The 24,920-nt window shown below is 41.8% G+C and overlaps 1 protein-coding gene across 1 annotated transcript in view; it reads right to left on the bottom strand.

The window, feature by feature from the left end:
• Positions 1-24,920, bottom strand: part of LOC102152097 (RNA polymerase II elongation factor ELL2-like) — a 114,309-nt gene that overhangs the window by 76,657 nt on the left and 12,732 nt on the right. Inside the window, exon 3 of the mRNA XM_038588846.1 lies at positions 16,786-16,988. The gene's annotated coding sequence lies outside the window, so the exon portion shown is untranslated. The remainder of the gene's footprint in view (positions 1-16,785; positions 16,989-24,920) is intronic.

The raw sequence follows: 24,920 nt of genomic DNA, 5'->3' as shown, positions 1-24,920 counted from the left end.
TCCACACAAATCTTAAAATAATTTGTTCTAACTCTCTGAAGAAAGTCCATGGTATTTTGATAGGGATTGCATTAAACGTGTATATTGCCCTGGGTAATATTGACATTTTCACGATATTAATTCTGCCAATCCATGAGCATGGAATATTTTTCCATCTCTTTGTGTCTTCCTCAATTTCTTTCAGAAGTGTTCTATAGTTTTTAGGGTATAGATCCTTTACCTCTTTGGTGAGGTTTATTCCTAGGTATCTTATGCTTTTGGGTGCAATTGTAAATGGGATTGACTCCTTAATTTCTCTTTCTTCAGTCTCATTGTTAGAGTATAGAAATGCCACTGACTTCTGGGCATTGATTTTGTATCCTGCCACGCTACCGAATTGCTGTATGAGTTCTAGCAATCTTGGGGTGGAGGCTTTTGGGTTTTCTATGTAGAGTATCATGTCATCGGTGAAGAGGGAGAGTTTGACTTCTTCTTTGCGAATCTGAATGCCTTTAATGTCTTTTTGTTGTCTGATTGCTGAGGCTAGGACTTCCAGTACTATGTTGAATAGCAGTGGTGAGAGTGGACATCCCTGTCGTGTTCCTGATCTTAGGGTAAAGGCTCTCAGTGCTTCCCCATTGAGAATGATATTTGCTGTAGGCTTTTCGTAGATGGCTTTTAAGATGTCGAGGAAAGTTCCCTCTATCCCTACACTCTGAAGAGTTTTGATCAGGAATGGATGCTGTATTTTGTCAAATGCTTTCTCTGCATCTAATGAGAGGATCATATGGTTCTTGGTTTTTCTCTTCCTGATATGATGAATCACACTGATTGTTTTATGAGTGTTGAACCAGCCTTGTGTCCCAGGGATAAATCCTACTTGGTCATGGTGAATAATTTTCTTAATGTGCTGTTGGATCCTATTGGCTAGTATCTTGTTGAGAATTTTTGCATCCATGTTCATCAGGGATATTGGTCTGTAATTCTCCTTTTTGGTGGGGTCTTTGTCTGGTTTTGGAATTAAGGTGATGCTGGCCTCATAGAACGAAACAGCTTTAGTAGAATAGGTATGATTTCTTCTTTAAACGTTTGATAGAATTCCCCTGGGAAGCTATCTGGCCCTGGACTTTTGTGTCTTGGGAGGTTTTTGATGACTGCTTCAATTTCCTCCCTGGTTATTGGCCTGTTCAGGTTTTCTATTTCTTCCTGTTCCAGTTTTGGTAGTTTGTGGCTTTCCAGGAATGCGTCCATTTCTTCTAGATTGCCTAATTTATTGGCGTATAGCTGTTCATAATATCTTTTTAAAATCGTTTGTATTTCCTTGGTGTTGGTAGTGATCTCTCCTTTCTCATTCATGATTTTATTAATTTGAGTCTCCTCTCTCTTCTTTTTAATAAGGTTGGCTAATGGTTTATCTATCTTATTAATTCTTTCAAAGAACCAACTCCTGGTTCTGTTGATCTGTTCCATAGTTCTTCTGGTCTCGATTTCGTTGAGTTCTGCTCGAATTTTAATTAACTTTCTTCTTCTGCTGGGCGTGGGGTCAATCTGCTGTTTTTTCTCTAGCTCCTTTATGTGTAAGGTTAGCTTTTGTATTTGAGTTCTTTCCAGTTTTTGAATGGATGCTTGTATTGCGATGTATTTCCCCCTTAGGACTGCTTTTGCTGCATCCCAAAGATTTTGAATGGTTGTATCTTCATTCTCATTAGTTTCCATGAATCTTTTTAATTCTTCCTTAATTTCCTGGTTGACCCTTTCATCTTTTAGCAGGATGGTCCTTAACCTCCACGTGTTTGAGGTCCTTCCAAACTTCTTGTTGTGATTTAGTTCTAATTTCAAGGCATTATGGTCTGATAATATGCAGGGGACGATCCCAATCTTTTGGTATCGGTTCAGACCTGATTTGTGACCCAGTATGTGGTCTATTCTGGAGAAAGTTCCATGTGCACTTGAGAAGAATGTGTATTCAGTTGAGTTTGGATGTAAAGTTCTGTAGATATCTGTGAAATCCATCTGGTCCAGTGTATCATTTAAAGCTCTCGTTTCTTTGGATATGTTGTGCTTAGAAGACCTATTGAGGGTAGAAAGAGCTAGATTGAAGTCACCAAGTATAAGTGTATTATTATCTAAGTATTTCTTCACTTTGGTTATTAATTGGTTTAAATATTTGGCAGCTCCCACATTCGGGGCATATATATTGAGGATTGTTAAGTCCTCTTGTTGGATAGATCCTTTAAGTATGAGATAGTGTCCCTCTTCATCCCTCACTACAGTCTTCGGGGTAAATTTTAGTTTATCTGATATAAGGATGGCTACCCCTGCTTTCTTTTGAGGACCACTTGAATGGTAAATGGTTCTCCAACCTTTTATTTTCAGGCTGTAGGTGTCCTTCTGTCTAAAATGAGTCTCTTGTAGACAGCAAATAGATGGGTCCTGTTTTTTTATCCAGTCTGAAACCCTGCGCCTTTTGATGGGGTCATTAAGCCTGTTGACGTTCAGAGTTACTATTGAAAGATATGAGTTCAGTGTCATCATGATATCTATTCAGTCCTTGTTTTTGTGGATTGTGGCACTGAACTTCTTCTTAAAGGGGAATTTTAAGAGCCCCCCTTAAAACTTGCAGAGCTGGTTTGGAGGTCACATATTCTTTCAGTTCCTGCCTGTCTTGGAAGCTCTTTATCTCTCCTTCCATTTTGAATGAGAGCCTTGCTGGATAAAGTATTCTTGGTTGCATGTTCTTCTCATTTAGGACCCTGAATATATCCTGCCAGCCCTTTCTGGCCTGCCAGGTCTCTGTGGAGAGGTCTGCTGTTACCCTAATATTCTTCCCCATAAAAGTCAGGGATTTCTTGTCTCTTGCTGCTTTAAGGATCTTCTCTTTATCTTTGGAATTTGCAAGCTTCACTATTAAATGTCGAGGTGTTGAACGGTTTTTATTGATTTTAGGGGGGGATCTCTCTCTTTCCATTTAGTGGATCTTTGAAGAAACAGTAGGATGTTCACAAGTTGTTGTAGGGCCAGAAATCATACCATAAAGAGGTAAATAAGACAGTTTGAGCCTCTAATGAAAGAGTTCTAGAACCAGTTGTCCAATGACTAGCAGATAATGCCTGTGGAGATGTTATTGAAAGGTAAGTAAAGTCAAACTCTAAATACCATTCAAGTCCTGGTCCTAGGACACTTGAGCAACACCCAACCCAGAGCCTGCCATCAAGTTCATGTTATTGTTGCTCATAGAGCAGTGTGTGCAAACAGTAGCATTCCAAACACGCTTTCACCTGTGCTCATTCTTGATTTAGGTTGCACGCATGTGAACAATCATATATGGAAGGACCTTCAAACATTAAAGGTTTTCAATTCAAAATTTCCAGCGTCTTATGGAGATCTTGCTTTCTAGGATTTCAGATGTTGCAGGAAATAATAATTATAATCTCAATAATAGTAATATTTTAATTTTATAGTGTGCTTAAGAGTTTACAGAATATTTTCATGCACTGTCTTATTCCACAATGTACAACACATAACTTTAGCCAAGATGAAGTTGTAGAAAGTTATCAGTAGAGTGTGTGACATAGTTTTACATATGGCTTTTGTAGGTGCCTAGGGCAGGCCACCCCAAAATGTGCCACTTTGGCATACTGATTATTTTTTTTAAGATTTTATTTATTCATTCATGAGAGACAGAGAAAGAGAGAGGGGGAGAGAGAGAGAGAGAGGCAGAGACACAGGCAGAGGGAGAAGCAGGTTCCATGCAGGGAGCCCAATGTGGGACTCGATCCCCGGACTCCAGGATCACATCCTGGACCAAAGGCAGGTGCTAAACCACTGAGCCACCCAGAGATCCTTACTGATTTTTTTAAATGAAAGTTAAGAGACAACCTGCACAAGAAGGACGCTCAGAATGTTTTCTGTCCCGCTGAAAGCAGGAAATAAATCTCCCTCATAAAATGTACTCTCCCTGTATCAGTAGCTAAAGAGGCTTTGTTATCACCAGGGATGGGGAACTGAAAGCTGAGAAGGCTTGTTACTTTTTACTAATTCACTACCATAGCCCAAATCCTGTTTAGAATTCTTTACTAATTGAAACCCCAAAGTTAGGTTTTCTTTGTCCTGTCAATTTCTCACAGACATGTTAACTCTTTGTCTAAAAAAGTATGAAAACTCCCTGTCTTGGTCATTTCTTTGTTTTTTTTTTTAAGATTTTATTGATTCATTTAAGAGAGAGAGAGAGAGAAAGGGGGGGCACAAGCAGGGAGGGGGCAGAGGAAGAGGGAGAAGCAGACTCCCTGCTGAGTGGGGAGCCCAATGCGGGCCTCAATCCCAGGACCTTGGGATCATGACCTGAGCCAAAGGCAGATGCTTAACTGACTGAGCCACCCAGGTGCCCCTGTCTTGGTCATTTCTTTAGGTCTCAATTTCATTATTGGGCCTCCATGTACATGTAACAAAACTTTGATTTTCTTCCATTCTTCATTTGTCTCATAAACATTTGATTCTTAGTCCTGCTAGACAAAGCTTGGACCAAGGAGAATTTCTTCCTCCCCTTCACTAATTATCCCAGATTACATCTATCACTGTAAGATGTTCGGCATTCCCAGAAGCCCCTTCCCTGATCCCCAACCCCCCCACTACTACATCCCTTGGTTTTACATTATCCCTCACCCCTTCCCAGTGTCTGAAACCTTTCCACTGCCTTCTGGAACTTGTCAGCAAAATCATTCATATCCCGCAGCTCTTCTCTCAATGTTTCTTTTCCCTTCTTCCTTTAGAATCTAGCTGAAACCTGACACTGCTTTCCTTGAAGACCTCTCACCTTGTGCCTCGAACCATAGTCTGTAGATGACTATAGTAGAAGGAGGTAATCTGATAGCATGGGGTTCAAAGCCAGGGGGTGGTAATTAGGAAAGAGGGAGGGGCTAGAAGGGGACCTAGGGAGCCAAAGGAATACCTTCCTCTCCTCCAGGTGCCACCATCTAGGTGATTTCAGTCTCACATGGCTGATTCAACATATTGTCCTTTCACTTCCTTGACCTTCTCTCCTCCACATAATTGTATCTGCCATCCAATCTCATTCATTCACTCCCATAACCATGCTCTCTCCCCAATTACAATTGCGAGCCTTCCAATCTCATTACCACCTCTGATCTTTCTAATCCACTCTCTCCAGTACCTCTGAACCCAACAATCCTTGACCACACAAGAATCTAGAATCCTTTAATCCTACAGCCTTGGCATCCCCATCACTCCCTTACACCTTTACCTCTCCCTCTATCGAGTTTAAGGCTCATGATTCAATCCCTCACAAACATTCAAACTCTCTTGCATCTCTCTTTCATCTTCATACTTGGGCAAAAATAACCCCAGTTAAGTTCGGCTCTCTGCCTATTTTGCACTTCACACATGTACACTTGAACACAGATGGAGAAAGACACAAAATCATGTTGACTACTTAGCATTCATGGGCCAAGATCCTCAACTCAACAGGTCACTTAAGGCTGCCAGAGCAATAAGAGCACAGGACCCAGTTCATCCACTCTCCCACCTTCCTAAATAGCTATTCCACACTTTCATCTCACCTTAAACCCCCAGCCCCTCTTCCCTCAACCTTATTCTCAGCTCATGACCTTACATCTTATTTCACTGAGAAAATAGAAATAATCAAAAGAGAAATTCTATGAGCTCCCACCATCACTGCTTCCATTTGCCTAAACCTTTGTCTATATATGGTACTTTCTCTTCTATTACTAGAATAAATTCTGTTCTAGAGCAGGCCAACACCTCCACCCATGCACTAGGTTCTATCTCCTCTCACCGACTCAAGAATATCAAACCAGCAATTATTCCTTCTCTGTCTTGCTTTAATATTTTCTCTAATTCTTGTATAATTCCTTAAACATATATTCTATTTTTTCCTATCTTCACAACAAGAGTTTCTTTTGACCACATTTCCCCCTCCAGTCTCTGCTCTATTTCTCCCCTTCCCACTACAATTACAAAAGAGTTATGATTCACCATGCCCAATTAGAGAAGTCCATACTATCTATTTCCAATACCGAAAAGACGACTTATGTTCCCTCGTGAACACACCCTAATCTGGCATTTGCCCCAGCCATTACATTGAAACTGCTCTTTTCACAGCCAGCAATGACCTTCATGTTGCTTAATCCCATGGACATTTCTGAGTCTTCCACCTTACTGTCCCATCGACAGCATTTAATGCAGTTGTTACTTCTTTTGACTTGAAATACATTCTCTATTGACTATCAGCACACCAAACCTCCAGTCTTTTTTTCTATTTCATTAGCTGATCTATCTTACCCTCTTTAACTGGTACCTATCATCTCTCCAAACTCTTAATGATCAAGTACTTGAGGGCTTAGCCATTAACCCAATTCTCACTCTATTCCTACTGATGGGGAACCCTGACTGATCTCCACCTGGATGTCTAATAGGTGCCCGCAAATTGAACATGTCAGAAACTAAATTTAAATTACCTTTTTACTCTTCTCTATCTCTATTAAAGACAATTTCTTCCTTCCAATTCCTCAGGCTCAAAACTGAAGTCATTTTTTTTACTCCTCTTTCTTTCACTTCATACCCAAGCTGTCATGAAATTTCTTGGCTCTACCTTGAAAATATAACCAGAATATGATTACTTCTTGCTACCACCCTGGCCTTAGCCACCATTATCTCCTGCCTAGATTGTCACAAAAGCATCTTTATTGGTTTCCCTGCTTCTATGATTTCCCTATTTTAGTCTGCATCCCCACAGAAGAAAAGTAAACTTGTTAAAATATAAAAGAACCTTCCAGTGGCTTCCCATCTCACTTACATTGAAAAAAAAAACCCCACCAAGGTCATCACCTAGCTTACAAGGTCTATTTTATATGTTTAACTATCTGTAGCCAACCAGTAGACAGCAACCTTCAATAGAGGTTAGGGATATTTAAGTCTTTTGTTTACAATAAATACGTCATAAATAAATGAGTGCATCAGGGGTGCCTGGGTGGCTCAGTTGGTTAAGCATCCACCTCTTGGATACAACTCAGGTTGTGATCTCAGGGTTGTGAAATCAAGCCCCATACCAGGCTCCACACTCAGCTTGGAGTCTGCTTGAGATTCTCTCTCTGTCTCTGTCTCTCTCTGTCCCTCCCCACTCAAATAAATAAATAAATCTTTAAATTAATCAATAAATAAGCAAGTACATCAGGCATTCCAGGTAATGTAAAATGTGACATTCACTATCTCAGAAAGATATCTGCACCCTCATGTTCACTGCAGCATTATTCACAAGAGCCAAGACATGGAAAAACCAAAATGTCCATTGATGCATGAATGAATAAAGAACATGTAGTATATACAATGTAATACTATTCAGCCATTAAAAAAGGAAATTGTACCATTTGCAACAACATGGATGGCCCTTGAGGGCATTATGTTAAGTGAAATAAATCAGACAAAGAAAGACAAACACTATGTGTTGTCACTTGTATATGGAATCTATAAAAAGCCAAATTCATAGAAATTGAGAGTAGATTGGTGGTTTCCAGGGGTTGAGGGGTGAGGGATAACAGGGAGATATTTTGCCAAAGGGTACAAACTTCCAGGTATCACATGAATACACTCTGGAGATGTAATGTACAGTTAACAACAGTGTATGGTATACTTGAAAGCCCCTAAGAGAGTCTCACCATAACAACAACAACAAAATGGCAATTACGTGAGCTGAAGGATTAATCATATTTATTGTAGGAAACATTTTACAATATATATGTATATCAAATCATTATGTTGTATACCTTAAACTTATATAGTGTTATGTGTCAATTAAACCTCAGTAAAGCTGGAAACAAATCTTAAAAAAGAAATGTGATATTAAACTTTCTGTGATGCATTTCTTTTAGTCTGACATCTTATACTTGGCTGAGGTAAGGAGATGGTAATACTAATCAAACACCACAACGAAAGCATCTAACACTTATGCTATATATCCACAGTGAGCTAAGGATCTTGATAAGTGTATTATTACGCATTGTCTACAATACTTTCAACAACTCTGCAAAGTAACTGAAACTCAACAAGATTAACTCACCATCCTACGGTCACCAAGCTGTTAACTATCTGACCAAGATTAAAGTCAAGTTCTAGCTAAAACTGCCGTTGCACTCTTTCCAGATTACACACTAATGCTTCCATGTAGAGCTTATGGCAGTTTCTGTGGCTTCTGTATTTCCACCAAAATGTCCTTCCATCAAAATCCCCTACTGCTGAGTCACATCTTGCTTTGTACTGTACTTAGAAGCACAAGATAATTTTATTGGAGATGACTGACCGTCAAGGTATGTTAATACCTTACACTGAAGTAAAGGAATTGCCTGGAGTTGGGTCCACCAAAAATTTCTGATGGCACTGACTGAAGTATTGATTGCTGCCTGCCTATACAAATGTCACATCCAGAACATGAGCCAGGGCAAGGAGGAAGTCCCACAACTCTCTCTGGGATCTGTAGGGTCAGTGTGGCAGGTGTAATGGTGTTCTGTACACTGCTACATAGATGGTCAGAATGCTGAGTTTTTAACAAGGATGAACCTATATTATCAAGTAAGTCCTATATAAGCAGAACCTAAGTCTTTTGAACAGAGCATGTAACTACATTTTTAGAAAAGTATGAGTGAGCAATAATGAATACTAAGTACACTATAATCTGATATTCCCTTCTACCTACTGGGCTCTCTTTGAATATCTCATCCTGCACATTTGGAGCCTTTGATGAACATTTCCCCATTTCCCCCCAGTCTCCAGGCCTAGTATCCCCCATTCTATTCTGATAAAAGTTCTACTCTCTTAGATTCCACATATAAGTGAGACCATGCAGTATTCATTTTTCTGTATCTGGCTTATTTCACTCAGTATGTCTTCCAAGTTCATCAATGTTGTTGCAAATACAGGAATTCCCTCTTTTTAAAGGATGAATAATATTCCATTGTTTTATATCTTTTTTCCTCACATTTTCTTTTTTCATTCTTCCAATGATTGACACTTAGGTTGTTCTCATACCCTGGCTATTGTGAATAATGTTGCAATGAACATAGGAGTAGGGCTATCTCTTCAAACTATTCTATTTCCGGGGCACCTGATTGGCTCAGTCAGTTAAGCATCTGCCTTCAGCTCAAGTTATCATCCTAGAGTCCTGGGATAGAGCCCTGAACCAGGCTCCCTGCTCAGTGGAGAATCTGCTTCTCCGTATTCCTTCCCCTGCTCCTTCTCTCTCTTTCTCACTCATTCTTTCACTATCAAATAAATAAATAAAATCTTTTTTTTGAATATTCTATTTCCATTGGCTATATATCCAGAAGTGAGATTGCAGGACCATATGGTGGTTCTATTTTTAATTTTTTGAGTGACCTCCAGGCTGGCTTTGATTTACATTTGTCTGATGATTAGTGATGTTCAGCACATCTTTTCATACACCTGTTGGCATTTGTATGTCTTATTTGGAGAAAAGTGTATTTGGGTCCTTTGCTCATTTTTCACTCCATTTATTTGTTTCTTGCTATGGAATTGAGTTCCTTTTATATTTTGGATATTTCAGGTATATGGTTTGCAAATGTTTTCTACCACTCTGTAGGTTGTCTCTTCATTCTGTTGATTCATCCCCTTGCTGAGAAGAGGCTTTTACCTTGATGCAATCCCATTTACTTATTTTTGCTTCTGTTGCATGGGTTTTATGATCATATTAGGAAAATCATTGTACAGACCTATGTCAAGTTTTTTTTCCCTGTTTTTTTTTCCTTGCAGTTTTGTTGTATATGATGTGAAATAAGGATCCAATTTTATTATTCTACATGTGGGGACCCAGTTTTTCTAATGCCATTAATTGATGAGACTATCCTTTCCCTACTGTGTGTTTTTGGAAAATTTGTCCAAGATTGGTTTATCATATATATGTGGATTCATATATGCACTCACTAATTGTTCCATTGGTCTATATGTCTCTTTTTTATGCCAGTACCATACTGTATTAATACTATAACTTTGTAGTGTATTTTGGAATCCAGCAGTGTAATGACTCTATCTTTATTTTTATTGCTCAAAATGTCTTTGGCTATTTGGGCTATTTTGTGGTTCCACAGGAATTTTAGGATTGTTTTTTCTATTCCTGTGAAAAATTTCATTGGGATTTTGATGGGGATTGCATTCAGTCTATATATGGCTTTGGGTAGTGTGGACATTTTAACAGTATTTCTTTCCAATCTATGAACACAGGATATCTTTACATTTAAATGTATATTTTTAATTTCTTTTACCAATATTTTATAGTTTCCAGTGTACAGATCTTTCACCTCTAATTAAATTTATATTCCTCAGTATTTTACTTCTTTTGATGCTGTCATAAAGGGGGCTATTTTCTTATTTTCCAGACATTTTGTTTTTAGAATAGAAATGCAATTGAGTTTTGTATGTTGAATTTGTATACTGAAATATCTTTAAAAAGTATATTTGCACAGTTTGTTAATCTATTGAATCTGTTGTCATTTTAAGAAACAATAAATGAAAATGTTTGGTATAACCAGTGTTTTGTATCTGTTGGTTTTTTTTAAGTGTGCAGACATTCAAAGATCATTTATTAATTAACTGAGGTATAAGATATTAAGGTTAAAGATGTGAAAATCCCAACTTAGTTAACACATTAAATCTTTATGAGTGATAGCATTTTAAAAATTACATAAAATTAAATCCTTCAAAGAGACATCCATTACTGTCACTCAATTTAGTTTAACATAATCTTCTATATAAAATTTTTAAATTTCACACAATTTGTGGAAACAATGATAACTTTTTAAGCTCATTAAACCAATATAGGAACTATTGGAAATTTAAGTTATAAGGAATTTAATGCTGGTTTGAACAAATCAAAATATTATACTAGCAAACTAATTTTTTAAAGATTGATTCATGCTACATAACTTATTTTATCTTGAAACTAAATCACTTTGTTATAATCTTGCAGCTGTAGTGTTAAAAAGGCTATTATGTGCGTATATTTTTCAGTGTCCACAAAAAGAAACACCATGTAATAATTTTCCCTTTTTTTAGTCTTTTAAACAATTCTGGTTGCTTATCTAGACTAGATATCCTTAGAGTGCATGTAAAATAATTATTTTGGTTGATCTTTGAAGTTTCATAAGATAGGAAAGAGAAGCTGGGGTGGCGATGGAAAAGAGCCAGCTCCAGGCAAGGATAGGGAAGATGGTTCAGATGCACAAAAACAGATTTTACATATCCACAAAAGGGAGTGACACAGCTGGTTTGGGCATAACTTGGACCACTGAGAATTTTATCAGATCATACAGTTAAAAAGCCAGCACTTACTAATCCTCAAAGCACAGAAAAGAAGGAACGAATGCCTCTCATGTTAAAAATATATATATGTATATATGATCTCTCTTTGAGACAAGCAAGATGGACAATCTTCTCAGGGGATTTTGCCTTTTGTACTAAGGTACCCTTCAAATGAAAAACATTGTTCATATCAAAAGCTCCCCAAAGTGGCACTGCTATTCCAAATCGTTTCTGTTGACATCCTTCTAGTAAGAAAAATAAGCATACAATTCAGCCATATAGTGAGAAAACATGACAGAAGCAAGTGCTCAGCCTGTAAAAGGCAGGGTTGTACAAGTTTCCTACCCCTGTGAGAACTGAACAATCTGTAAGAATGATGCTCATATAACTCAGTGTCTCTGGTGTTTGGCCAAAGGTTGACCATCACCACTCAGAGGCCAAATAAAAACTCCCAATTCTGGGTAGATAAAACTGAACAGGGCAACTCTCTGGGACACAAAGGCAGAAATGAAGAGGAAGTCCTTTTAAGATCTTTAAATGGTGCCCAGGACAGTATTTGTCCAAATCACACTTGCCTGTAGAGACCCTCTGAACTTCTCAGTCCCCAGGACCTGGGCATGGATGACTTACTGGACTATACCCACTGTCTCCCTATAGGGTTTTCTTCTTATGGCCAAACAACATTCAAGACACTAGAACAGTACACAAATCCTAAGAGGAAGTAGCAGAAGGCACTAAAACAATTTTACCAAGGAAAAATATAAAAACGATTGGGTAACAAAGATATCTCAAGAGACTTCACTCCTAAGAAAACAAAATAAGCCCAATGCTGATGGGCTTCAGTGAAATACTGAAGGTAAATTCAGCATGAATTTAGCTCTCAGCTATGGACAGGGTAGCCTGTCAAGCAGAGAGAAATACAAGGATCTCCAATATGTGCAGTTTTACTGAGTTGAGAGTCTTGATCCAAAGAAGAGAGTATATCAGCTGAATCTCAGTGGAATGTCCATTTCTGTCAATGCCCTCAAAACCAAAGACCGCTAGAAACACACCATTAGTTAAACAGGTTGTGTATATTACTCACTGCAAGGAGGAAGAATGCACGCCATGGGGGAACGTTTCTAGGAGAGGGTGTTAGAAAGAACTTATAAAGGATTGGGGCTTATATTAGGGGATTCTGGGGAAGCTTTTAAAAAACAGAGCTTTGTTCTGGATTGGATGCTATCAGGAAGTGGGATAATTCTATGATTGGCTATTTTATTTTAATTTTTTAAGATTTTTTTTTATTATTTGAGAGAGAGAGCACAAATGGGGGTGGAGGAGTGGCAGAGGGAGAGGGAGAAGCAGACTCCCTGCTGAGCAGGAAGCCCAAAGTGGGACTCAATCCCAGGACCCTGAGATCATGACCTGAGCTGAAGGGAGATGCTTAACTGACTGAGCTTAACTGAAATAGCCCCTATAATTGGCTATTTCAACAAATCCTCCCTATGGGGAGGACAGACCAGAGTTGGGCTAAAGCTATAATTGGTAAAGAAGCATCAGTCACTCTTATTAGACAGGATGGGGGAACAATGGTATTCTGTGTCTTGGATAATGTTCACGTTTTGTCTGCATCCAGGCATGATTATGAAATAGTCTTTTTGTCTTGATCCATCACAGTCACAGAGTGGTCTCGTTGGGCATTGATGATTTGTGATACTGTTTATGTCCAACAAAAGAATACCAAGGCCCAGCAGTGAGTGCCAGACCGTCACATGATGACACCTAAACATAGTGATCATACAAGTCTAGCTTCTGGCTGCCAGCAACTAGTTTTCCCTTTCTCATCGTAATCCAAGCCCCCATTTCCTTGAGTCAGCGGGCATTTCCTCTGAAGACAGGTAGTTAATAGCATAAGCAATGGAGAAAAATGCTTCCACCAGAGAATAACTGGGGATTAAGGGTGACAAGCAAAGCCTATGTCAAAGGTATATTGTTTAATTATCAAGAAATGTCTCAAATTGGCTCCCATACAGAATAATGGAAGTAGGGAGAGATAAATATGCATTAAGATGTTCTAAAGTCTGTCTTTTTCATAAATAGTTCAAGCGGGCTTATTTAAGAGCCTATTTTGAGCTGGATTTCTAGTTAAAAGTAAAAGTGTCTAAATAAGAACAATATACCCTTTTTGCTCAGCACAGAAAAGCTCTATAATTTGCGGTAGAGATAATAGAACTGGTACACAGACAAAACCAAAGCTTGTAAAAATCTGTTTATCACTGGCCTAATAATAAGCCATCCCCTCTTAGTCTTTTCATTCGCAATTGATTTCTGGAGGTTGGAAACAAGGTTGTGACTCAGGAGTTTAAAGTCGGTAGAACAAATTTGCTGCCTGCGTGTCATGCAGGCTTGTGGGCAGCAATGGACTGGAAGGGAACAGAAAGAAATCTGGAGTCCTAAAACGGGTTTGGGAAAGAGGTCAGGTAAGCAATTGGAGTGAGGACGGAAGAGCCTCTCACATCCCACTGGCCTCCAATATCCATGTTGACTGGCAGGCCTTCACGGGTTGATGAAGAACTAGAAACATCAGGCGCATCCACGACATCTGCCCATAAAGAAAGGGCAGCGTTACCCAGGCAACTGTAGGTACTTCTCAGTGGGAGCCTCACCTGAACATTTAGCCTTGCAGAACAGCTCAGGTCATGTAAGAGTTCACCCAAAGAAAGCCTAAAGAGGATTCAAACAATCCTCTTGCAGGATGGAGTCAAATACAAAGCCAAAGTAGACACCTAGAAAACAGGTCATTCTCAAATACAGATATTATGTTGTCTGGTAGTAGAGATGGGCTTTGAGTGAGCATTTTGTTTTGTTTTGTCTTGAAAACCATTGTTCAGCTGCCAAAGCTCCTGAAATGGCTTCCTAACACAACCCACGTTCTTCCTGTTGTTTGTTGTAGAGTCTCTAGCTTGGGCCAGAACAAGAGCAATTTCATGAGAATGACCTGGGTCCTAGGCTCTATGCTAAGAGCTTTACATACCTCGTTTCTACTCCTCCCAACAGTCCTGCAAAGTGGGTGCTAAGGCCCCCATTTTAGAGAAGGAAATGGATACTCAAAGGTATCTTTTTTTAAAAAAAATCTACTTCTGTATTTCAGAGAAAGAGCATGTGGTGGGGAGGGGCAGAGAGTCCCAAGCCGACTTCAGGCTGAGCCTAGTGTGGAGCTCGATGTCACAGCCCATGAGATCATGACAGGAGCTGATAGCAAGAGTCAGACATCCAACTGACTGAACCACCCAGGCACCCCTCAAAGATATTACACATTAACCAGATTCAAAATAACTGGATCCTGGGTTCTCTCGTTCCTATATTAAGGCACCCAGCTTTCTCAGGGCACCTCTACTTATCTTCAGCATCGGCACTTACCAGGCACGTCCCCTCGATCGCTTCACAAAACCTGTCACCTTTGCCAACAAGCTACTCTCCACCTCCCTGGTTGCTCAGGGCTACTGTCTCTCACCATAGCTCCTTAGCTCCATCATCTCCCACCAGAGAGATGCACAACCCAGGATGAGGGACTTGTAATAATGGTTTTTCTGAGTCTTGGCCATTTGGTGACTCTTTCTCCTGTGTCCACTTTCTTTAATTTTTAAAGATTTTTTTTAATTTTCAGGATTCCTGGGTGGTTCAATGGTTGAGCATCTGCCTTTGGCTCAGGGCATGATCCCGGGGTCCTGGGATCAAGTCCCACATTGGGCTTCCTACATGGAGCCTGCTTCTCCCTCTGCCTGTGTCTCTGCCTCTCTGTGTCTCTCATGAATAAATAAATAAAATCTTTAAAAATTTTTTATTTATTTTAGAGACTGTGACAGAGATAGTGAGAGAGAGAGCAAGAACAGGGAGGAAAAGATGAAGCCAACTCCCCGCTGAGCAGGGAGCCCAATGCAGAGCTTGAACCCAGGACCCTGAGATCATGACCTGAGCCTAAGGCAGATGCTTAACCGATTGAACCACCTGATGCCCCCAGTATCCACTTCCTGTGCCTACCCAGCTGCCCCATCGATGCAGTTTTCCACCTCCAAAATCACTGTCACATACACATTAAGTAACATGGAATGTAATAGAGAAAGACGGTACAGTAAGAGGTATAAATTTGTCAAACTGCAACAGTGTTTAAGCTGCCATACATCGCTTTTAATTTTTAATTTAGGAGAAACAAAAACACAAAGGGCTCCAGAGAGAGGCAGGAGCCTCAGAGGCCCATGAGAGAAAGCGGTGTAGCAATGCCACTGATGACACCACCCTCCAACACTCTTCCGGCGTCACCCCCTGACTCACCTCTGAAGGCCTACACAGCAGTCGCTTAGACACTGAAAACCCTCACACGGGGGTGGGTGAGGACGGTTATGACAAATGCCTGCCTACTTTCATTGACAATGATTTCCTGTCTATTCTGTTTGGAAACTGTCTCATGCCTTTCCACATATTTAATCTAGAGTGGGTGCCCAACCTGCACGTGCCAGTGGAGCCTTCAGGAACTTTTTAACTCGGTGCTTCTCATCCAATGAGAAACCCATTTTACTGCCCACTCCTCACCCTCTGACCTGCCAAATTACCTGCCACCTTATAATCAGAGCCCAAGCCTATCAAATATCATGGTAAGTGTTGGTGACACTGACCAAAGGAAGTAAATAACCATCAAAGCATTGAACACGGCATCTATTTTCTCTAGAAATCAAGCATTATTTCCAAAGGCAATGGCAAGATCAAATATTTTCTTTACAGTGAGGCACAATTACACTTGTAAATCGTAAAATTAATGTTTGAACCAACACGAGAAAAGATGTCAGCTTCATGTGCACGTTATTGTTCTATAAAATAAAAGCTTTGTGTTCACCTTATTGCTCTATAAATACGAAATTTTAACACCGTTGAGGAGGAAGAGATGAGATATCGAGATATATTGAACTACATCAGATGTGCCAAATCTCAGTATGTATAAATTCAAACTCACTCATATAATATTTCAGAGAAACTCATTCGGTGCATATCAAAGGAAAATACAATCGTGAATAGTTACATTGAACATAATTTCAAAATTTTTTTAAAATCTTACTTATAATGACTTAAAATATCTCTCTTAAAGAATCTGCATAGTCACAATATTTAACACAAGGACATAGAATGTGTGAAATAAAAGCCAGAAACTACTGGCAGATAATAAATAAATGGAATGACTTCCCTGTTATTTCATCCCCTTATTCCAGTCTCTCTAAAGCCTCTGCAGAGATACATTTCTGTCAATTGATGCTACTTTTGAATAAAGAAATTGTGCACACAGTAGCCTCACACTGGATTATGAGCCCCACATCATATGTCATTACCATCTCCAAGTCACAAAATGTTATTAGAAGCTTTCCCAATTTTCACAGAGAAAGTCTGAGCAAGAATAAAAGAATTTGAGGATACATTCAAAGAGCAAATTACCTTCAAGTCTGGATGAGAGGCAGAAAGTTCTGGAACAAAACCAAAAGCTCCATGTTTGGCTCTGGAAGGAGGGTATTCTGATGAGGACGTGAGGCTGATCTGCCCAATTTTACTTTCCTTGCTGTGTATTATTTCTCTTTTTTTTTCCTAGGACCCCTTGCTTCTACTTGCCACAGTGGCCTCAGGTGAGGGGAGCAGGGTAGCTAAAAGAAACACATGTTGGCATGATGAGTGATCGTCCACCATTACTTTGGATATAGGCTGCATCTCTGTAAAAATGAGACATCAATTACATTTCAGGCAACTCATATTATGGGGAAACTCAAGGAAGTAACCTCCCTCATTCACAGGAGGATCAAGTCACCTTGGTGCCCTGTCCCCTTCTCTACCCCCCAACCCTGCAAAAATAAAATAAAATACAAAGTCAGCTCCTTTCTTCCAGGGCAGGACCACGGTTAGGACCACATAAAGGAGCCAGGATCCACATAGAGCAAGACAGGTAAGCATGAGAAATGCCCTGCAGAGGAGCAGATGCCTTCCTTCTTGCACACACATGTACACACACACACACACACACAGTAGGCCGAACAAGGCCAGAGTAGCAGCAGATAAGTGAGAGGCAACACGGTAGTAGTGGCGGGAGGCCTTAACGGGGAGAATGCCTAGTCAGCACCCCAGTGAGCAAGATGCGAAGAAGAGGACTTCATATTTTTCAAAGATTATTAAAAGAATTACTTTTTCAAATGCATTTCTCCATTATTCATTCATATTTAAGGCTATGAATATGATGCATAACAAAACATTAAAAATTTCTTTATACTGGGACACCTGGGTGGCTCAGCAGCTGAGCATCTGCCTTTGGCTCAGGGCATGATCCTGGGGTCCCGGGATCGGGTCCTGCATCGGGCTTCCTGCATGGGGCCTGCTTCTCCCTACACCTGTGTCTCTGCCTCTCTCTCTATGACTCTCATGAATAAATAAATTTTAAAGATCTTTTAAAATTTTCATTTATACTGACATACTACCAGAGAGCAGAAATTTTCAGGTGCCCTCTTTGTTACTGGAACAATCTTTTTTTTTTTCTTTTGTTGCTTTTGACTGCAATTACAGTGATTTGGTAGTCAAGAGAGTTTGGGTAGCAAATGACCGATCTCCTCAAGCTACACAAGGCTGTGAAAAGAGGTTTTCCTGGTTTATGAGAGCAGGCAGGAAAGACAGGGTCAGGAGAGAGTTGATGACTGAGCACATTCAGAAGTATTTGCAGATTTGGTCACCGAGCCCTCCTTTGTTCGTAGGCATAAAGGAAAACACAACTGTCAGAGTAACCTGACATTCTAGTGAATAGTGAAGCTGTCAGGACATTGCTGATCACCGTGTATGACTTGGGGTTTTGTTTGGGGGTTTTTATTTTTTGAAGCATTCTATATTCACCACCATATATGTTCCTCTCCCCCACCAAAATTAAAATTAAATGGAATTAGAAGAAATAATGAATACATAAAACACTCACACATGGAAACCATCTCACTGGGGATTTGTGGTGGCGGTAGTAAAGTAGCGCAGCTGCCATCATATGCTTTATGAAATTATTATCATCCCTCTCTGGAATTTCAACTATGTTTGGCCAATTTGTTCCATTCCGGTTTAATATAATGCTATGTTTTTGACTAGGTGTAGATATTTTAAACCACAATTGCAATCCCTCCTACACGCATGCATATCTTTTAAAACACATTCATTTTTGAATGATTACATCAATTAACTGGAACAGGCTGAAGTTGAAGTGAATAGGGAGCATCATAACCATTCAACTATTTCTAGAAAACCAGAAAAGATGCTTTTATCAAAACAGAGATTGCGGCGGACAGGGATGACAGAAAGGGGAGGAGCATAAAGGTGCTCTAAACCCCCGTGAAGGACTGTCCAGTGTCAGGGAAGGCTGCGTGCCCTAGCAACAGAGAGCCCATCCGGGTTCCAACTGGGCTGGGATGCTTAAGGAGGGAGGGTGCCCTTGTGTGAGAAAGACAAGACAGGGAGAGGAAGGCAAATCATAAGATGCTGAAGTCTGGATGGTAAGCCACTGTTTGTTTCCAGAGAGGACAAAAATGCTCTGTGTGCATCCGCCCAATGCCACAGTCCAGGGGCCATGTGACCAGCGATCTCTTCTGTACCCAAGTAGAGAAGAATGTTTTATGCTCTAACAGAAGCGTCTTTTGTCCTTTAAAATACTTATTTGTCAATCTGGAATATTCCAGGATACAGAAAAGAACAAAAAGGAATAGCAAACACCTTTGTACCCACCCAAAGGGAGGAAATGTCAATTAACCCTTTGGCTGTTTATCTCACATCCTTGTTGGGGTGCAGTAGCAGAGACCTAGCCACTGCTGGTTGGTCCCCAATGTCTCTTCTTGCCTTTTCTTTAGTAGCAGAACCCCAGATTGAGCTGGGCACAGAGCTTCCCGGAAGAAAGGGCTGTATACCCCAGCCTCCTCCCAGGCTCAGTGTGAAAAGCGTGACTAAGTTACAGCCAATAGGGTGTGAGTGAAAAGGGCACCCTTCCCCCAGTCCCCTTGGCTTCACATTTCACAGTATCATACCAGTAAGGGTCTGGGAGTGGAAGAGCCCCAGTCGCTGACCCTGTGAAACCATCACAGCTACCCTGAACTTCTCATACCTGGGCTGTTAATTTGAAAGCAAAAGAAACTTCGATCTTGTCTAAGCCACTCTTACCTGAGGTTATCTATTGCAGGAGCCAATTCTATATCCTAACTAACATAGCCTTTCACTGGACAAATGTCCCTTGCACGTTTACTATATACCAGGTACTCTCCTAGGCCCTAGGGATAGGGTAATAAATAGACAAAAACTCCTACCCTCCTGGAGCTTACATTCTAGCAGGGGAGACACAGAGAGAAAATCAAGCAGGAAGGATAGGGATGGTGTGGGAGCTGCAATTGTGGATAGAGTGGCCATTAAAAGGATGCAGTACCATTTACTGAAATAAGGAAGCAGGAGCAGGGTTTGCTGAGAGATCAAGACTCTGGTTATTGCCACAGACTCAATGCTTCTGGTCCCCCTCAAATTCCTATGTTGGAACTTCATCCCCAATGTGATGGTATTAGGAAGTGGGGCGTTTGGGAGATGTTTCTGGCAGGAGAGTAGAGCCCTCATGAATGGGGTTAGTGCTCTTATTTGAAAAGGCCCCCGAGAGTTCCTTTGCTCCTTCCACCATGTGGGGTCAGCAGTGAGAAGATGGTTAAGCAGACTCTCATCAGACACCCAGTGCCCTGATCATGGGCTTCCCAGGCTGCAGAATCATGAGAAAGAGGCTTCTGTTTTTTAGAAGCCAGCCGGTCTCTGGCATTCTGTTACAGCAGCCTGGAGGGACTAAGACAGTTTGGGGCACGTTAATTTTGAGATGTCTCTCAGATGCTCAGTTGGAGACAGTAAGTAGCCGGATGTGTGAATTGGGAGTTGAACGCAGGGATCGAGCAGAGAGTCACTAGACTAGAGGGGACATAGAAAGCCATGATCCTGGATGAGATCACATAGGGGATTCTCGGAAACAGAGAGCAAAAGACATCCAAGGACCTAGTCTTGGGCGCTTCAAGGTATGGAAGTTGGGAAGATGAGGAGGATCTAGCAAGGGAGACTGAGGAGGAGCCCTCGGAAAGGTAAGAGGAAAGCCCAAGAGAGTTCCAGAAGTCAGGTGAAGGTAGTATTTCCGGAAGTAGAGAGGAATCCCTGTGTCCACTGCTATTGAAAGATCAAGAGATGAGATGCGGGGGGTGGGGGGGGTGTACTAGGACAAGGAGAGCTATGGAGGCAGTTTGGTGACTATTAGCTGGCTGCCTTAGCGAAGGCACTGGTTTATTCTTTTCCCCAGGTAAGGATTATATTTTTCCAGAGTTAAAAGGATATAAAAAGGCATCCGTTCAGCCATTCAACCCCGACTACAGGGTCCTTGACAGCTGCTGGCACAGCCTTTGCTTAAGCACTTTAATGGCACTTAGTGCTCAGCTCTGTAAAACGATCAGTTCCAGTTTTCGGTGAAAACCCCACTGGCTCCTTGTGCGGAATTGGCGCGCATTTTAAAGTCTACTCATGAGTCACAGTTTGGCTTTTTTGGGTCATGCAACATACAGCCCTGCTGTCGGGTCTGCAGGAGGCACTTCTGGTATTTGGGAAAATGTCTGGGTCTTTAACCTCCACCAGGCAGGTAGGTCCCTGTCCCCAGGCACCCATGGCCTGTGCCCATCAGGCACTGCATCAGGCCTGTTAAGCACTTGACCTCCTGAGAGTGAGGCTTAGGGAGTCCTGGAGGTGGAGTTTGCACAGGACCCCCGAGTCCATGCTCTCAGCCCCTCTGTGATGTGCTCCCTCAAGCCCTGGGTTTACCTGCCTCATTTTACCCACAGGTAACTCGGGACTATGGGGCCAGACATTTTATAGGGCCCCATCTGCCTCTCTAAGGAATCATGACTCCAGTCGAAAAGCAAGGTTTATGGGAAGAGCTGCTCTATCACTCTTTCCTAGCTTGCTTTTTAAGAACTCAGATTACTTGCAGGTGGTGTATTTGTATTAGAGAGAAAAGGTGACCTTTCTTGGCATGTGAGTTTTAAGCCTGCCAGCAGCAATGCAGACAGACATCAGGTATATTCTTCTATCCAGCGGGGTTTGGGGTATGATACTGAACCTGACCTACTTGTGATCCCCATTTGGGTTAATTAGCTTTGCAATGCTTTTCATATCTCCACTCCGGCCCTCAACCTACCTGCCATAGAAGTAGGCAGACTAGCAAGGGAATCTGGGATGGTGTATATTTAACCTCATTGCTGGAGAAAAGAATCCTCAGTGTACTTGGCCTCCTTGTACTGGGACAATACAGAATAGTATGTAAAGAGAATAGCAAAGAGGCACCACACATTTTTTTCTTAGGGTTCCCTGCTTTGGAGGGGGGGAGGAGAATCAATATTTAATTTCAACCTCAGGTTTTGAAAAAAATGTGAAACTGCGGTTGTTTCCGTATCAGATAAAGAGGGTTTTGGCGTAGTGCATGAAGTGTGACTGGGTAATCATGAGACTTGGTGTCTTAGTGATTCAACTCAGCAAATATTATCAAGCAGCTACTGGATGAAAGCCATTGAGCCAAGAGAGAAAGGAGCTACAGAGATGAACGGGCCCTATTCTCTGATCTGCAGGGAAATGGAACAAAAACAGATGTAACTGGAGGATTAAAATTTCTCTGACATTGTTGACAGAGGTTAAATAAGGAGCAAAGAGGACCCTGATGATACCGGGTGATCACTCCAAGGAAAGAGACAACTGCCATGTCCGGGTTCCATTTTGGAATAGTGGTTTGGTGTGGACCAAAACAGGTGGATCCCCAAGGGGGTTTTCCAAGAGAACTTCTTTACCTGCATTCACAGAAAGGATTGGGAAGCTGAACGGGTCAGGGAACCTTTCAGGGACTCTGAGACTTGTGGCTCTTTAAAGGTTCAAGGTCGGCTGAAATAGTTACAGTACTCAACCAGAAGGCCATGTTTCCCTTTGGGAATATGGAACTTGGCTGCAGGAATCGCCTGAAAGACCCCTGAGGCAGGAGGACCCGAAAACCGTGCAGGTCATCGAGGAGCCGTGTAAGCCACCCAGGCCATGGGGAGGGAAGCAGGCTCACAAGGCTGCACGACCATCAAGTCGGGCGTAGCCGTCAAACACTCAGATGCTGCCACCACCAACCTATATGGACAGTGCCCCAAGATGCCATCCAGGCGCATTCTGAGCCACGGTGGTACCATCGCTTCGCTGGCCCAAGTCAAAAGCCTCATACAAATACCACATTTTCATTGAAACCAGGGCATTGTCCTAATAACTCATGGTTTCATAGTGCTTTCTATTAAAGCATGCTGTCTTGCATCTCACGTAATCTGCGTAACAACGCCAACATATGACACAGGCAGGACAGAAAGTATCCCTGAGTCACACATTCAAGAACTGGCCTGCTGACAAAGCATGAGAGACTCCTAACTCTGGGAAATGAAGATGGGGTAGTGGAAGGGGAGGTGGGCGAGGGGTTGGGGTGACTGGGTGATGGGCACTGAGGGGGGCACTTGAGCACTGGGGGTTATGCTAAATGATGGCAAAGTGAACTCCAATAAAAAAAAATTAAAATAAAATAAAAAAGAACTGGCCCGCTCAGAGGTTAATCAATCTGCTTAAACACCTTAAGATGAATAATAAGCAGTGGGGCCACATCCAGCTCAGTCCAACCCACACAGCACGTCCTAGGTGCTCACTGCAAGACAGAAGAATCACATAAAACACCATCCTGAGGCCCTCACCCGCTGGTAGCAAAGCCGACGTGAACTACTAAGGTCAAAGGCACTGTCCTAAATGCTCAGACACACGGAAAGCATGAAGAGGGGGCGCCCAATCTAGAGGGTGAGGGCTATCAGGGAAAGCTTCCTGGAGGAGAGGACACCTGAACGGAGACTTAGAGACCTAGCAGGGGCCCTGGGAGTGTGTGGGACTGCGGAGGGAGACAGCTAGTGGTGTAAAGCAGGATGCACGGGGGAGGAACTCCAAACAGTAGGCCAGTCTCTCCCTTGGCTGACTTCTGCTCTCGGCATAATGAACCTGGCAGTGCCCTCAGAGAACGCCGTTCTGCTACCCCCTTCCCTTTCCCTGCTTTTTCTTCTGCCACCATGCTTTTCTACTTCATTCCTGCCTCTTGTTGCTTTTTAAGGTTTATTTACTTATTTACTTTTAGAGACACAGAGAGAGAACAGGGAGGAAGGCAGAGGGGGATGGAGAAGCGGATCCCCCCACTGAGCAGGGACCTGAGCGGTCTCAGGACCCCAAGATCATGACCTGAGCTCAAATCAAGAGTCCTTTGCTTACCCAACTGAGCTACCCAAGCACCCCTCTCTTTGCTGTTTTAAATTCAGTAAATGTCACTTCCTCCAGGAAGTCCTCCTAGGTCCATCCTATTACTATGTCCTCCTCTGCATAAAGGTCAAAGTATTTGATGTCCTTTGCCTAGTACACTCCGGACTGTACAGATTCCGCCCTAAGGGAGTTCATAGCTGTTGGAGAACAGCATCCCATGCCTCATGCAATGCTTGGCTCACAGAAGGCAATTGCTGAGGATTTTGAGCAATGCAGGGACCAAAGAAATGACCTAGGGGCGCCTGGGTGGCTCAGTCAGTTAAGCATCTGCCTTCGGCTCAGGTCATGATCCCAGGGTCCTGGGATCAAGCCCCCACATCAGGCTCCCTGCTGAGCAGGGAGTCTACTTCTCCCTCTCCCTCTGCCTCTTCCCCTGCTTGTGCGCTCACTCTCTCTCTCAAATAAATAAATAAAATCTTAAGAAAAAAAAAGAAATGACCCAGAACAGGAATTTGCGCTAAGGAAAAATACAAAATTCAGATAGAGCTTGCTATGCACATGTTTATCACAGTGGTGTGTAGCATAACAACAACAACAACAACAAAAAAAAAAACAGGAATAAAAAAATGTTTACCAAATGTTTACCAATAGGAATAGAAGTGGATGAACTATGGTGTAACTCTGTGGAGTGATGTCTACATTGCAGAGATGGTTGATTTTCCAAACAGTTTACAATTAAAATATCAGTTTCACAGGCAATAAAATTACTTATGGAAAGAAACAGTCCTGGAAATGTTAGAAACTACAGGAGGCCCAGAGAAAGCACTTTTCACCCAGATTCCTTTATCATTTGGGATTTAATCAGGGAGATAGAAGGCATTTTGGATGGAAGAGCCCTCCACCCCTACCTCCCCCCACCCAGACAGAGCCGCATATACAAGAATTAAAGGTGCCAGGAGAGAAAAGGTCAAGGGAATCACACAGACAATCTAGTAACATCAAAGCAGTGGAGAAATGACCCTGGACAGGAATGTGTGCTAATTTGTGCCTTTCTGGAAGTCTGAGATGCAAGTGATTCTCAAGAAACTCCCCATTAAATGGCTTCAAACCCCAGGCCCGCTCATGTCGGCCTGCACCTGTCTTCCAAAAATAATAGCTTCTATTCCTCTCCTGCATTCCAAACTGTTGTGCACAGGTGACCCTCTTGTTGAAAGGCTGTAACCCTGAGCCATACGGGTGAGGGAATT

This window comes from Canis lupus, chromosome X (genome assembly GCF_011100685.1).
Source record: "Canis lupus familiaris isolate Mischka breed German Shepherd chromosome X, alternate assembly UU_Cfam_GSD_1.0, whole genome shotgun sequence".
NCBI classification, from domain to species: Eukaryota; Metazoa; Chordata; class Mammalia; order Carnivora; family Canidae; genus Canis; species Canis lupus.
This window is presented reverse-complemented; position numbering and strand designations above follow the sequence as displayed.